This window comes from Eleutherodactylus coqui, chromosome 12, assembly GCF_035609145.1.
Source record: "Eleutherodactylus coqui strain aEleCoq1 chromosome 12, aEleCoq1.hap1, whole genome shotgun sequence".
NCBI classification, from domain to species: Eukaryota; Metazoa; Chordata; class Amphibia; order Anura; family Eleutherodactylidae; genus Eleutherodactylus; species Eleutherodactylus coqui.
In genome coordinates, this window is record NC_089848.1 from 43,286,223 (window position 1) to 43,299,978 (window position 13,756).

General features: G+C 46.0%; 1 protein-coding gene across 1 annotated transcript in view; it reads right to left on the reverse strand.

Annotated features, from left to right (window-relative positions):
• Positions 1–5,214, reverse strand: part of NOD1 (nucleotide binding oligomerization domain containing 1) — a 56,982-nt gene extending 51,768 nt beyond the window's left edge. Inside the window, exon 1 of the mRNA XM_066585641.1 lies at positions 4,475–5,214. The gene's annotated coding sequence lies outside the window, so the exon portion shown is untranslated. The remainder of the gene's footprint in view (positions 1–4,474) is intronic.
• Between the last annotated feature and the right edge of the window lie 8,542 nt (positions 5,215–13,756).

Here is a 13,756-nt window from a genome sequence, read left to right on the forward strand (position 1 = left end):
GACACCGGCGCTGCGCTTTCCATAGTAATCCTATGGAAAGCTTTACAGAGCGTGATCCGTGGGCGATTTATCACAAGTGGATCATCACCCGTGGACAGGCAGCCTTAGAAGAGCTACTTTATTATTTTCTGCCATGGGACTCCATTTTTAACATAAAAATATATCTCAGTCAACCCAAACAAATGAACGTGCCCCATGTACTGTACAGATGGCCACGTATGCGAGTTGCTGATGTTATATCATTAGAGTGCCCAGTTCCTATTTTCAGAGGAGTAGGGTCTGCACACACCATCGCTCTGCAATTTCCATACATCCTATTCTAATTAAAGGGCCACTTTAGTGATTTTTGTCTTCCTACATGATGTAGCTGGCTCCCCAATATATATAAGTTAACTAGTGTTACCTTAGTTGTTCCTTTCTACCTGAAAGTCCTGGCCTCCTTCTCACATGGTCATGTGATCTCAATTCTGATCAACTTAGATTTACTTGGGTTTATTTATGCAGTTTCCAGTCAGTTTCTCAGCCTGTGTCATACTATTACATGGACCCTACTGCAGAAACTGCCTAGAATGGTTCACAGACAATCCTATCACAGTTACTGAACATGATCACACAGCTTCTGTCACACAGTTATAATAGAGCAGATCACAGCTCATCCTCCTGACTGTATACTTATGGTCTGTAGCTTCTATAAGTTAATATAAAATAAAGATGGTAATCGCAGTGTTGCAGAGATGGTACAGGCTGTATCTGTTCATGTAATGCTGTGTTTATGTATCATGGGATTGATGTGAAAGGAACATCAATATGGTGCCTGATAAGCATCAGACGGAGGCATGGAAGTGACTGCAATAAACAGAGGAGACCTCCAGAGTTTGACAAGCAATCAGCTGAGGGGGGGGGGGGGGGGGGGGGCAGAGATGAAAAAAAAGGTTGTTTTTTGTTGCTTGAGTGGCCCTTTAAAGAAGAATGGTGGTGACTGTACGACCATTTTCCCCCCCAGAACAGGTGCTGTTTGGAATCTGTCGGTGTTCTAGTGGTCAAACTCCCACTCATCCCATTTTTCTGGTATTTCTAGTTGATATGCCGTAGAAGTATTTAACAGGGAAACTCTAATAAAAAAAGTACAGATGCAGCAAAGTTTAACATGTCTGTAAACGCGTTATAATAACTTTCAGTTTGTTAACTCTTCCAATTATTTTACAGAGGCTTTTGTTAACAAAACTTTCCCTGACAAGTTAAAATCCCCTACCTCTGTATGCTCAGAAGCACTTCAAGATAGTTGCTTGCAACATCACAATTGAAAAGTTACTTCCTCATTGAAACTGGACCTCTTCATGACCTTTGTATCGTAACAGCATGAGTTTAGGAATATTTAGACTATTTCTTAAGGTACCTTCACTGAAAACAGCGAATTCAGGCGATAATTGTCCTGCAGAAATGCGGCCGTCGACAGACAATGAGCAAGAAATTACTCACTTGTCAGAGTCACTTGGTTTTAAGCAGAATTAAAGATCAAGTGACTGTCGGGTTGGGTAAACAGGCAGTTCAACTATGAATGACTGCCTGTTTACTATGATAGGAGGTGGGCAGCCACAACTACCATATTTCCAGCCTGCTCTAAATCCATTCACAAAATGACTATCGCGCCTGCATAAAGTAATCATCACCTCCTAAGTCTTTGCACTGTCAGCGCATCCCAACGCCCGTCGGCCTCTTGTAAGACTTTGGAGGTGAGGAGGAGCGCCGTATCTTCTGAAATCAACTGCGGATATGCAACTGATTTGGAGTCAAAATCTGTACAGATGCTGCAGATCAGGACTATTTGCTGTGCAAATGGATGTGCAAATGCTGCAGAATTTTGAGCTGCGGTAATTCTACAGCATTTCGGTTCCGTGGGGATGAACCCTCAAGGTTTCCCAACTAAGTACTAACTGACATGCTAAGAAGTTTTAAATATTTGCTTTTTTTCCTGTCTTTCACTCTTCTTGTCTATAACTGCGGTTCTACTATCAATTCTTTCATTGCATCTGTTACATCCACAGGGCACTCCAGCACAACACCTCGGCATGGATGCAAGGAGGCGTCCTAATAAAACCGCAACAATACTCATAGTATATGCTAGGACAGATTACACCACTCCAGGCAAAGAAAGATGGAGAAACCTGTCCCTCACTAATCAGGGCAAGTGGGGAACCCCTGCCTAAAAGTGGGATAAACGCCCTACCAAGAACGACTCCACGGTCTTCATCTAGGACCTGTCCATCCCTGATTAGGTACCTGGAGAGATGCACAAATCACAGGACACACCGCTGTTCGCACCTCATGTCCGGCCACCTGCACAGACACACAGAACACGTCGCAGTTCACACCAGTAAAACAGAACAGAAACCACACTCAGAACTCGCATGCATACAGATATCAAACAAATGCCCCCACACCAAGAGGAAAGAGTCAGACAACGAACTGACACAAAGGGAACCGTGTCAGGCATCACCCACCTGACAACACACAAGGCATCAGACACCCGGAGGTTGCACCTATCAAAATGAAGGGGAGAGGGGGTCTGCATAAGATGCGGATGGGGAATACAGGTGACCAGACAGTCTTCAGGGAAGGTGAGAGAAACACTACAGACTAAGGCTTCTTACCCACGAGTGTATATCAGCCAGCTGCATGGACTCCTATGGGAACCCATGGCAGCGGCCGCAGGTGGGAGGTAGTTTAGCAGCAGGGTTGCTAAACACTCTCCCTCTGCTCTCCTCCCCCCGTGCAGGCTCACCTGTCCTCTCCTCCCTGCTGGCTCTCTGCAATGGGAGGGGTTGGGGCAGGGCGGAGCGAAGCACTGTCCAGTCCCGCCTCCTCCCATTGCCGGCTGTGGACAAGGGGTGGGACATGGGAGGAGCCAAGCTCCCACCCTCTCCCCGCCCCTTGTCCATTGCCATCAATGTAAGAGGCAGGATGGGGCTTAGCTTCACCCCAACCCCTCCCATTGCAGAAAACGAGCGGGGAGGGGAGGATAGGTGAGCCTGCGATGTGGAGAGAGAAAAAAGGGGCAACGGCATGGTAGTCTCGGCGTATATAGGCCGGGACCCATGCCGTCTGAATGGGCACACAAACGCTTGATTTGTGCGCCCGTTCGCCAGTTTTAGTTCTCCCAACAAAGCGTATATCAGCCGGCTGTGAAAATGGCGACTGATATACGCCTGTGGGAAAGAAGCCTCAACAAGTATAACACCAAGCTATGAATGAGAATAAGACAGAATGATTAGAATGACCAGCATCCTACAGCTAGGAGGAGCTGGTATTTATGTGCAGCAGAGCAGAGGGGATTGGCTGGCTGGAGAACTGCACACCGAGCCAGCTCAATTAGCCCACACCAGTGAAGCTGTGCTGCTGGAATTCCATGTAGAACAACAGATTCCAGCAGCACAACCTGACAGCATCACAATCTACACTAGATTATCTTTCCAACAATACAGAATGTTATAGTATAACTACAAAAACTGGAGTTGTGAGCCATCAAACATCAAAAATGCAATTTTTTCAAAGGTTTTCCACAACTTTGGGCACTAGTGTAGCAACTGCAAGCACTGATGTTACGGGTGCTTTCAGACGAGCAGTATATTTTAGCAAGACGCTAAAGGGCGCAACTGAGGCTGCCTTCAGACGAGTGTAAGCGTATTTACATGGCATGAGCGCGGCATATTTGTGAAATGAGCTATGCTTTTTGCACACACATCGGCGTATATTTAGCTATTTTTTGCATGCAAAACATATGTATTTGCCAAAAAAAACCCACTGATGCTCCCAGCCATTAAAATGGCTAATTAGTCTAATAAGTGCAATTACGCAGCGTATTACGCATCTCCTAACGTATTGAACGAGTATTTGTGCATCCTCACTGACTTCTATGGGGACGTTTGTTGCGCCAATGCACAGTAAAATAGAGCATGCTGGAGGGAGGGGGGTGCGACCGAAATGTACAAAAAAACACGCACACGTGAAGGAACTATGGAAATCAATGAGTTCTATTCACTACGTATTGCATGCGCAAATACATCTGTGTGAAGCCTTAATCTGCAGCTGCAGAATTCCACTGCAATACCCGATTGCACTTATTTGAAAGCACCCCAAAAGTGAATTGGTTCTTCTATATATTTTACCGATTCCGTTGCCACTAATAATGACTGCAGATTACAGAGGAGACGTATTCTGTATATGTAGCACTTTACTTATATCTCTTGCATTCTATAAGTATATTATACGTCCGTCTCACATTCACACGTCACACCCGCGGTCACTTCAATAAAAAAATCTATGTGACAAGACTCTTTCTGAAGAGTTTGTAATTCGCTTCCGAAGCCCAAACCCAGAAAGAGCCGCCGTCACACTGCCCGCGATCAGGTGAGACATTTTCCCATGAACTCGTTATTTACCCGCACAAAACAACGAATGTCTCAGAAGCACTTACCGTCGTCACATGACCTCCAATCAGCGCTGAGCGATACTGATGCCACTTCTGATCGCTGACAAAGTTCCCAGACTTATTAAAACAGGAAATCTGAAGTTCCGTCTTCGCCGTAAAGAACCAATTAATGAGAGAAGTGAGAGTAGATGGCACACAGCTCCCCCGACCATCTAGACGAGACTGCTCCCAGAACTGTCACCTGTCACCCAGCCAACATTGTATCCCTGCCCACTCCATCCGTGACGCAACAGAGCAGGCGGTGACAGCCAGCTGCGCATGCCTACTGGGAACTCCTGCTTAGTGTCATGCAGTGCACTGATCAATGCACGACAGCACGCTATTCTGGCGATGGCGTGCGGAATAGCGCCGGGTTACATCTCCCTAGAATCGCTGCAGACGTACTGCAAGTTTTTAAGGCTCTTTTACAACTTTTGACTTGGAGTGAATGTAATTAAAAATGAAAAACTTTCCCTAGGACGCATTGCTCCGTGCAAGACTCACATGAACCTACAGGTGTCACTGCAAAAGGCCCCTGAGAGGTCATCTGTCGGGAAACCCCTCAGTGAGCCCCATGTGCAATATGTCCCCTGTCCCAGTGCAGCTATATGAGTGCTATAGGGCTCATGCAATGTTTACATTGAATAACCCTTAACCCCTTAATCTCCAGCCCTTTTTAACAACCGACTAACTTTTCCAGTTTTTTGCATCACCGCATTCCCAGAGCCATAACTCTTCATTTTTTTGTATTTAGGTTTCTTTCCTCCGGGACAAAGTAGAATTTTTTTAAGGCATCATTTAGTGTATTGTATAGCTTTTATAATAAAAAAACGTTTTTTTTTTGTTTTTTTTTTGGGTGGGGGTGGGGAATATGCAGAATAAATGTGATGACATTATTCTCTGGGTCCACACGATTCCAGTAATAACAGGTGTATTTGCGTGCACAATACACAAAGAACAGAACCTATTGATTTCAATGAGTTCCATCACGTGCGCATATTTTTCCTGCACATTTCGGTTGCAGAAAAAAAACGCAGCACGCTCTATTTCCCTGCACAATTGCGCACCAAAAGTCCCCAAAGAAGTGAATGGTGCAAATGTGCGTACAATACGCAAGAAAAAGAACACGACTTGAACTCATTAGACTACGGCCGGGAGCAGCGGTGCTTTTTTTGGCGTATGCAAATACACATGCCTTGCAAAAAGTCCAGTAAAATACGCAGACGCTTGTGCAAAATACACATACGTTTGTGTGAAGCCAGCCTAAGGCCTGTGGTACACGCACATATTTGCGGACACAATATGCAGTGAATAGAACCCATTGATGTCAGTGGGGTCGTTTACATAAGTGTTTTCCTTTGCGTAAAAAAAATAGGCAGCACGCTTTATTTTCTTGCGCATTTGTGCAGGGTAAGAACAAATTACACTAATTGCCAATTTCAATGAATGGCAGCATGGTTTGGGGTTTTTTTTGCATGCGCACGATTTGCACACGCAAATACGCAATGCTTATTACGCAAATACGAGACATAATTGCGCACTTAAATGCGCCTATGGTGTGAGACACCGGCCTTAATGTCCTCACTGCTTTAATGCTGTTTGAGCGACACGTCCCCTTTCCAGCAGTGAAAGGGTTACCACCTGTAACTTACTGTAGGGGGGGGGGGGGGGGGGGGGGCCACTCACATTGTTTCCCAGAAGGCGCTGCTACATGTGATCGGTCTGCGGTCACGGTGAAATAACAGCGGAGATCTAGCTGGACGGCTGCCAATAGCGGAGGTCTCATCCAAGGGAATTTAAAAAGTTTGCGCTCTACTTGAAAGTTTTCAGGGTATAAGTTTCAGACCCCCCACTGATCTCAAGACCAAGACCCCTCTATGTCCTATAGTGGAGGCGGCCCTCCATCCCGGACAAAGAAAGTTGGCCCCACTGCTTCTGACTACCTGATGCGCACAGTGTATTAGGCCTCCTTCACACGACTGAATGCATTTTTACGTTCGCCCATACGTAGCGTATAATCGCATTACTGAAGATTTGACGCGACCGAGTCCCGATCTTTATCCACATATTTCATGCCATTCATACAGGTTGTTGCTGCGTATATACGAAAAAATACGCAGAACCGATGAAAACCAGCGATCGCTGTAAAATGCTCAGAATGACCAATAATGATTAAACCAAGCCAGCCGCGTTCTTCTCCCAGAGTCGTACGCCGGGTAACTCCCTACCCTCCCTTTTTTTCTTCTCCCATAGAAGTCAATGGGAGTTTGCTGCGTATTCTAGCAAAAGATAAGGCAAGACCTATTTTTTCATGTGGCATATAAAACCGTCACATATGCGCTATTTTTTCCGGCGTGATTATTCTACACGGCAAAAAATCGTTCATCTGAATGAACTCGTTTAAATCCAATGCTCACATTGTCGTGTTTTTTCGGCAATTTTTTTTTTTTTTTTTATGTGGCGAAATGGCTGCGTAAATACAGCCCTTAGTATACGTCATTGGTCTAAGACTATGTGCTGTTGTGATTGGCCAGTACTGCTCACATGCACAGCACTGGCCAATCAAAGAAAGTCTGTGTGAGGGAAGCCTTCTTGCAGTACAACACTCCCTTTGATTTCAATGGGGCTTCTCAGACCAGCGCTCAAGTGCAATATTTCTAAGGCCGCCTGCCGCGGGATTTCCGCCACTGAAAGCCTGCATAGGAGTGCATTACTATACGCACTCCTATGCAGATGGCCGCGGTTTGGCCGCGTGAAATCTCACGCGACAAACAAACTGCGGCATGTCCTATTTCTGTGCGGGGCACAGAAACGTCACTCACCGTCCGCCGGCTCCGGTCTGCGCACATGAAAGAGCCGGGGCCGCCGGGCGCGGGTGAGTACGCACTCCTCCCTGCAGGCGCTCGGGTCGGGTCCTGCGGCGAGAATCCTCGCCGCCGGATCCGACCCGCCCGTCTGCAGGCGGCCTAACTCTGAGATGCTCGAGCGCTGTCTGCTCTATTTTTGTATGTGCTGTTTAACGCACCTAACCACCCATCACAATGATAAGGTGCGTTTAAAAATGCTGCCTTCCAATAGGTGGCGCTGCAGAGGTATCTCCCTTATTTGCATATTACCCAGAAGAGCATGCATGGCCTTGTAAGTCTCCTCACTCACCTTCTAGGTACTCCCCTTAAGCAGAAAAGATAGTGTTCCTGACCCCCCATTACAGGCCTCTCACTAGCCAACCAGAAACCTACTGCACACTGATGAGGGGCAAACATCCCGAAACAGCTGTCTGTGTATGGAGTCTGGCTTGCCTTTCAATTCCCAGACATTGTTACAAGACTTGTATAAAGTTTAACATGGACTTGCAAAATGCTGCTTTTCAATAGGTGGCGCTGCAGAGGCATTGTTCCATCTCCCTTATTTGCAAAAAATGCAGTCAAATGCTGTTAGATGCATTTGCAAACGCCGCGGCTTTGGATGTGGGTTTTGCGAATGCATGTGTGAGAGTGGCCTTTAACTGATAAATAACATTATTTTTTTAATAGCTTTTTAAAGATTTTCTTTATCGATATAGATAATGTCAATAACTAATTAAATTGTAATGAATTAAATTAAGTGCCCCCCATTATCCATCTTGCCCTTTGCCACCCCCTCCCTCTGCCACCACTAGCTATTACCCCCTTTGTCTCAGTGCCACTACTTTTTGCAGCCTCCCATGGCCCCCACCTCAACTCAGCCAGTCAGATTCCACTTGCAACAGCGATGGAGGACTCCTGGAAGCCTCTGAGTCTCAGTCCATGCAAGGCAACATCACCGATAATAGTCAATGAGCATTTTCCTGCTAATTTGTGACCTCACTGACCAATGAGTACTTCTAACATCAGGAAAAGGCAAAGCGCCGATTGGCCAGGCCACAGTAGTGTTCAGCATGGACTGGCTATTAATAATGGCATTGCGCCAGCTGCCATTTGCCAGGTAGCTGCTACCTTACTCATTCTGAGTCTCTGGGAGAGTTGGGATCGGTGGATTTAAGCCCAATTTACATGCAACAATTATCGCTCAAAATTCGCTCAAGCGATGTCTTTTGAGCAATAATCATTGCGTGTAAATGCTACCATCGTTTGCTTTTTGGCCGAACGATGATTTTATGTTGAGTTTAAAATCCATTACTCAGCCAGGCACACCTTTCCCCTAACCCTCTTGTGTTGCAATAGCTCTTCTCCCCTACAGTCCCTCCTACCGCACACATTGACAAGTGCTCTCCTTGGCTATGGAGTAAAGCACTCATTGGCTAATACAGGCTCCTGTCACACAATTGTAGCCTATAAGCCTATGATGGCCCTGTGGCTCCGCGGTAAGGTTGTTTTCTAAATATTCGGTATATTCTGGGGAATATTCTGATTGCCAGATTGGAATCAGGAAGGAATTGTTTTCCCTTAAATGGGGAAGATGGTCTTCTACCTCATTGTTTTGTTTTTTTTTGCCCTCCTCTGGATCAACATTGAGGGGGGAATAACTGGATGAACATATGTCTTTTTTCGGCCTAATATACTATGTTACTATGCTTCACATCTGGGGGGGGGAGGCCCAAATATGGAAAAGTAAGTGGCTTTCTTACTTCCCTTACTCTCTATTAGAGATGAGCGAACATGCTCGTTTAGGACAATTACTCGATTGACCATCGCTTTTTTCGAGTAACTGCCTACTCGGGCGAAAAGATTCGGGGGGCGGCGGGGTGGAGCGGGGGGTAGCAGGGGGGAACAGGGGGGGAGCTCTCTCTTTCCCCCCACTCCCCACCGCAACCCCCCGAATCTTTTTGCCCAATTAGGCAGTTACTCGAAAAAAGCAATGCTCAATCAAGTAATTGCTCTACACGAGCGCATTCGCTCATCTCTACTCTCTATCATCCCGGTTTGCCTCTTTGCTGTGAAGATATTTTGCTGCACTTCCTGACATCTACATGAGCAGTGATCCCCAACATTGGAGACATGTGGTTCAATTTGTTCAGGAAATTAATAATCTCATGGAGAAATCTGTAGCCGAGGACTCTTCTGCCTTTTGCTCTGCTGGTCCTCATTCCTCGACACTTCAAAATTTCCGGGTGTAGTCCAGGCAGGAGGGCCTAGCCCTTCTCTTCCCCTTTCCATATCTTCCCTCTCATTCCCTCCTATTTTTTCCCACTCCCTTCTTTCATTTCTTGTACTTTGTGAATTGTTTGTTTTGTGAGGCCTGCTCTAGGAGTGATTTGGTAATGAGGAGGTGCACAATGTCCCAGCTCTCCGACTGTATCATCTTGTCCTGGACATAATTACCTGATGCGGATATAATATGGGCTCGTCCTACAATAAGTCAATCCTTCAACACAGCTGTACTGGGCAACTCTATTAAAACCATGACTTTTTTTTAGTTGCAGCCCTATACAATGCCCTTTATAGGGTTTGTTCAAGTACTTGTTCTTGTCTGTGTTTACATTTTTACTTATCTAAAACCTAATAAACAGATTAAACAAAAAAAAATCATTTTCTCATTACAGTGCAAGATAAGCCGGTCACTAAGGAGATAAAAGGTCTGGATAGAACTTCAAGTGTTGACTTTTTCTTCACTACAAACAGGAATCTGTATGCATTGTTTATACATTACACTTTGGTGCAAAATTGCAGGAAAATGTACATAAATGTAAAGTGCTTGGTCAACCTTCACAAAATAGGAGAGGTTTTTCCCATCAGAAATGGCTTTATACCCATACTCTAGCTGTATAAATATTATCAGAAACCAGCTTGTGTGTATATGACATAAACAGGCCTGGTGACCCCCTAACACCAATTTAGAGACTATAAAACTTCCACATCCTTATCAGTGGACTAATTAAGTATTTACTCCTCTGCTCAAATTAATCACACCTTGTCTGTGTCTTGTCATATGTGTGTGTATATATGCATGCCTCTTCTGATCTATTCCATTTAAGCCTGAGGAAGAACCCCAAGTAGGTTCAAAAGCTCACTGTAACATCATGTATTTTTGTTAGCCATTAAAAGGTATAATATCTACAAGATTACTTGGGTCTCTCTTACAAGGTTCAGCTATAACATTAAATCCTCTGACACGTAGAGTGAACAACTTTGATCATCTAATGAAAACAGTACCTGTCAAGGAGTGGTATATATTTGGCAGCAAACAGTCAGGCTTAAAGTTGCTGTTCTGGATAGAAGCAGGAAAAAAGAGGCAAATGTAAGGATCTGTGCAAATTTAACATTGGCCAAATAGCATTGGCTAGATGACTCAGTCTGAGCATCCCCAAAATATCAGGTCTTGCAGGTGCCAATGTTCCTGACATGCAATGCTTAGTGCCTACAAAAAGCTGTGCTATCAAGTGCAATCTGTGAACCAGTGACAGAGTCCTGGGCACCCAATGCCCTATCTGGCTTGATCCCAAGAAAAGCTACAGGAACAAAAGTAATTCATAAAGTTAATGTTGGCTATGATAGAAAGTGTCACACACATTGCATCACAGCTTGCTAGGTATGGGGCTGCATGGCCACAATTTAGTCACAGTGCCATGCTGACCTGTGTCTACAGCCAAAGGGGCCTACAATGGGCACATGAGCATCAGAATGAAACCATGGAATAATGGAACATGGTGACCCGTTCTGATGAACCGTGGTTTCTTTCACATCATGAGGTTGGTTGGCTGCATGTGTGTCACTTACCTAGGGAAAAGCTGTCTTGAGGATGCATTATGAGAAGAAAGCAAGCCAGCAGATGTAGCATGATGCTCTAAGCAATGTTCTGCTGAGAAACCTTGGGTCCCAGCCTTTAAGTGGTTACTACAAAGACACATATCACCTACCTGAAAGTTTTTGTAGACCAAGTACACCCTTTCATGGCAACTTTATTCCCCAAGGGCAGGGGCCTCTTTCAATAGGATATCGTGCCCTGTGCCACACCACAAGAGTTGTTCCGCAATGGCCTGAGAAACCTGATATAGTTCAAGGTGTTCACTTAGACTCTAAATTCATCACAGCTGGGAAAACAAGTCCAATCCATGTAGGCCCTTCCTCATAACTTAGAGGCCTTAAAGGGGCTGTCCCACTATAAAAAAAAATTCTACTAAGTCAGTCTGGCCTAAAATAAGAAAAAGACTAGTCACCTTTCTTCAGTCTCCTGGGACACAGCCGAGCAGCCTTGGCACCCGGTATGTACATCAAGTGTAATTCAGGTGACCATTGTAGCCAATCAGAGAATGCAGCGTCACCCTCCCGAATTCCTGGCATCATGGCACCAAGGATGCGAGTACTGATGCAAAGAGTTCGTATGTTGACGTTGCTGCCTCTGATTAGCCGTGGCGATCATATGAATTCTTGCAGATGTACATACCGGACGCCGATGCTGCAGCAGTAGCACACCTGTGTCCCAGGGGGCTGAAGAGGGGTTAGTATAGTCTTCCTTAATTTTAAGTCAAGCCAGCTGTTAGAAAAATTATTTTTATAGTGAGACAATACCTTTAAATCCTCTGTTGCTCATGTCTTATTGACAGATACCATAGGTCCCCTGTAGGACTTGTGAAGGCCATGCCTCAGCAAAAGGACAGGGACCTACACCATATTAGACAGGTGTTTTAGGCCTCTTTCCCATGGGTGACCGTGATATTGCCGTGAGTATCGCATCTGTGTTCTCTGCGATATTGCTGAGTTTTCTCGCAGCGATATCGCGATTTTGTGTTGCTACAAAGTTGCACAACTTTGTAGGGCTCTTTTCCTGCGCTTTTCAGTGAGGCTTGAAATAAGCCCTAGCTGCAGCCAGGGCTTCCTGTTTTGGATGTTCAAAATCCCCGCTGCCAGGAAGCACTGGCGCTGATTGATTAGTTTTCGAGCGACATAGCTCAGATAATCAGAACTTGTTTTTAAGGGCAACCAATAAAATGATTCTATTAGCATTTAGCAATCATTAAGTAACCATATGGCATCTAATCGGCATTTGCATTACTACAATCATCCTGCACATGCCGTATCACCGTTTTCCAGAGCAGGTAACAAGAGTAATACTTACGATAAAAAAAATCCTGGCAGTAACAATTATTTCTAAATGTAAGGCCTAATATCCACGGGCAAATTCAGGCCCGAATCCCGCCGCGGATCCCTCCTTACCCGCAAACATGAGGCCAGAAAATCCTTCTTACTTACCGGTCCGGACGCTGCAGATCTCCCCTGCGTCGCGGCCGGTTCTTCTTTCTTCAGCCTGGAGGATGTACTTGGCCCACAGGCAGCATGCCACGCACATGCGCCGTACTAGAGATGAGCGAGCGTACTCGGAAAAGCACTACTCGCTCGAGTAATTTGCTTTATCCGAGTATCGCTGTGCTCGTCCCTGAAGATTTGGGTGCCGCTGCGGCTGACAGGTGAGTCACAGCGGGGAGCAGGGGAGAGCGGGCGGGAGAGAGGGAGAGAAAGATCTCCCCTCCGTTCCTCCCCGCTCTCCCCTGCAGCTCCCCGCTCCGTGCCGGCACCCGAATCTTCAGGGACGAGCACAGCGATACTCGGATAAAGCCAATTACTCGAGCGAGTAGTGCTTTTCCGAGTACGTTCGCTCATCTCTACGCCGTACACATTTCTTTTTGAATTTCTGCTTTCCCGTGATTCCATGGCAGAGCCGAAATTCAGCTGCGGCTGTGCTGCGGATACAGTCGGCTTCCATAGAAGCCACGCGAGCTGTCCGTGCGGCAGATCCGCAGGGAAATGGAGCATACTGCGACTTCTTTCCGTGTGTGCAACCCGCACACCGGGAAGAAACCCCGTCCGCATGCTTTTAACTGCCCTACGGACGCTAATGCATCTCTAGGGGTAGCAAGACACACGGATCTCTCGTGCGGGGGCCACGCGTGGATTTTATAAATAAAATCCGCACATGGACATTGGACTTAGCGGTTTTGTAGCTTTACACACCGCCTGTGTGTAACCGTTCTGTTAGACTACACTCACACGAGCACAAAACCCACGTGAATATGAACTCCGTTCTTTTGAATGGAGTCATACACATGAGCAATGCTGGGAGGTTAAAAAAACACGCTGTATGTCCCTCGGAATGCAGCGTCCATCGTTTTCAAATGGGACAGTCCAACATATCGCACGCCGTGAGATATGAGGTTACCCACGGAAATTAATGGGAAACACTTCCCAATCCTCCGACGAGCATGAAACGCGCTCCGGCTGAGAAGACTTCACAGAAATGATGTCAGGTGTTTTTGCATGAACGATGCCTCGCATCCACGGATAAAACGCACGTGAAAAGCGCGACATCGGGACG